Here is a 3,184-nt window from a genome sequence, read left to right on the forward strand (position 1 = left end):
AAGGAAAGACGTCATACACAAAATACTATATATTGTATGATTCCATTTACGTAACATCCTAGAAAAGCCAAAACTATAGTGACAAAAGCAGATTAGTGTTATTCAGGAGCTGGATCTGGGAGGGGTGTGAGGAGTGCAAAAGGAAACGTTTTGGGGGGTGCTAGAAATGTTCTATAACTTGATTGCATTGGTGGTTATATAATTGTATACATTTGTCAAAATTTATTGAAATGTATACTTAAAATAGATCAATTTTCTTGTATCTAAAAACATACAATAAATCATTTTTAAAAAATCATAAATAAGATACTTTAATAACAATACGGAAAATTGTATTAATATTTACAGGATACTTCTGAAATTTTATAAAGGTTGAAAAGCATGATCTGACCTAAGGTTCTATCTTTTGAGTTCCAAAATTAGTCACTTGCTTTGTTCACTTTGTTAGAAGAAAAAATGGAGTTAAAAATTCACATCATGGGAGAACAGAAAGCAGTTAATAGGTCATTTACATTATGAATAACCACTTCATAGAGAATAAAATAGGCTCAGACCATAAAAAAGAAGATCTGCCATTTTTGACAACATAGATGGACCTTGAGGGCATTATGCTAAGTGAGTTGAGTCAGACAGAGAAAGACAAATATTGTATGATCTCACTTAAATGCGTAATCTAAAGAAACAAAACTCTCAGAAACAGAGATCAGATTGATGGTTGCCAAGATGAGAAGTAGAGGTAAGCAGTGGGTGAAGGTGGCCGAAAGGTGCAAAATTCCAGTTATAAAATAAATAAGTCCTGGGGGGGTCTACAGCCATGCCACCCTGAACAAGCCTGATTCCATCTGATCTCAGAAGCTAAGCAGGGTCAGGCCCGGTTGGTACTTGGATGGGAGACGGCCTAGGAAGACCAGGTGCTGTAGGCGTAAAAAAGGGATTGTAAACTGACAAGTTCCTTGCAATCTGCGAGGTCAACCAAAGGTCGCCTTGCCTAAAATAACTAACTAACTAAATAAAAATAAAAACTAAAAAATAAATAAGTCTTAGGAATGTAATGTACAATATGGTGACTATAACTTATCATATTGTATATTTGAAAGATGCTAAGAGTAAATCTTAAAAGTTCTCATCGCACACAAAAAAATTCAACTGAGGTGATGAATGTTAACTAAATATATTGTGCTAATCATATCATAATACATATATATATCAAGTCATGTTGTATGTCTAGAATTTATATAATGTTATATGTTAATTATATCTCAATAAAAACTGGAAGAAGGAAAAAGGCTCAGAAAGATTAAGCAATATTCACAGGAAAGCCAACTGTAAGTAGCAGAGGAGATAATCCAATTCAGCCTAAAGTTTGCAGACACCAAGCTGGAACTCGTTCCTCTTTAATATGCTACCTTCATATGACCAAGCCATCCAAAGAGAAGATGAGAAAATAGCTTTTAAAAATGAATTTTCTGCATTTGAGGTCTTAGTGGGGGGAAATAAAAATTTTAAGCATACAAGCAAAGCAAGGACATTAATATCATACACAATTGGAGTAAGACCTGTTAGTAATTTTTTTACCCATACACAACATTTAGAGAGGTAAGTCTCTGAGAGTCGGTTTCTTTTCCTGTAAAATTGAAGTAACAATGTATTTCTTGCAAGATTATTATGATGCTTAGAGATATACTATGTATAGATTAGTGTAGCTTCTTAAAAAGTAGTTAAGTCTACTGTATATTTTTGCACTTTTAGTAGAGTGTTCTCTGTTAAAATAAATTTAGAGAATGCGGGTTAAACAGATTTCTTCAAATCGGAATTTTTTAGCACCTTTAAAACATAATATTCATTTTTTAATCTTTTAGAAGGGAAATATGCATGAATTATTTCTCACTTTTTTTTACCATGAAGTCATTTTTCTTTGCTACATGAATTGCAAGACTCTGCCTTTTTAAAAAGCATAAGCCCTTACTAAATTTTTGTCCAACGATTTCTAGCCTGTTCCTCTTGAGCATTTAAACAAAGATCATAGTTAAGGGCATGAGCTTCAAAGTCAAATTCAAGGGTTCAAATTCCTGCTGCATCACTTCCAAGCCATGTGAGCTGTGCCTAGTATAACTCTGTTTTCTCACCTATAAAATGAAGATCATATTCTAATGTAAAGGGTTACTGTAAGGATTAAATTAGTTCATAAATGTTAGGCATTTGGCACAGTGCCTAGCACATCATAAGCACTCAATAATTGTTAGTTATCACCTGGTTTTGGTGTTTTGAGTTAAGAAAAAGACTGCAGTTCAAAGTAGCCACAAAGAGAAATTGAACTGATTAATGCTATTCAAATAGGCGATGACTCTTCTCCTGAACACGTGGGTACCTGCCGGCTGAGCCGTTTCCATTTGTTGCATACTTAAGTTATGCCTGGGCAGGAGATCCAGAACATTCCCAACTACCCCAGGCATAAAGAAAAAATTTCATGCCCCTGGGGCTAGGGTTACCTTCTGAACAGGATGTGACCTCCATGATCTCTATGATGAAATGATATTATTGGACAGAGTTTGCTTTCCAGCTAACTGGAAAGAGTTCAGAGGGGGGCAACCAAGATAATAAAAAGTTTGGAAATGAAACTATGAGAACAGATGAAAAATCTGAGCATATTCAATCTGGAGAACAGACAGAGCAGCAACGTAGGTGCACCATGTCATGGAGAAGACAGATTAATGATTCTCAGTTATGAATGAGGCTACCACAGAGGACATGGGGTTCAGATTTGCCAGGAACATTTTGGAGAAAATAAATGCACTTCACAATGTAGTATAAAATAATATAGGAGATCCCTAAGGATGACAGTTAATTCACTTTCAAGAGGAATGTTTAGAACCACAGTAATTAATCAAATGGTTTCTTGGAGTAAATGAAAAATGAAGAAATCAACTGGAAAAGATTGACTAGATGTAGCAGACAGTTTTCTTTGGTTGTAAACAATACCAAGTCTGGCCAACTTTTCGCAAAAAGAGGATTTTAATAGAAAGACACGAGGAAGTCAAAGTACCAAGTTTGAAAGAAGTTAGAAATTGAGGCAGCTCTAGAGGTCTAGGCAGCAGGAATCAATGGACAAAATCTTCATAGAGTCAATTAATTCAAGATTCAAAGTCCCAGAAAGAATCTAATTGGCTTAGCTCCAGCGATATGA

At 35.0% G+C, this 3,184-nt stretch overlaps 1 pseudogene; it reads left to right on the forward strand.

The window, feature by feature from the left end:
* The first annotated feature begins 804 nt into the window (after nt 1–804).
* Nucleotides 805–923, forward strand: LOC120609459 (uncharacterized; annotated as a pseudogene).
* The last annotated feature ends 2,261 nt before the right edge of the window (nt 924–3,184 follow it).

Source organism: Pteropus medius, unplaced genomic scaffold (genome assembly GCF_902729225.1).
Source record: "Pteropus medius unplaced genomic scaffold, Ma_sr-lr_union100, whole genome shotgun sequence".
NCBI lineage: Eukaryota > Metazoa > Chordata > Mammalia > Chiroptera > Pteropodidae > Pteropus > Pteropus medius.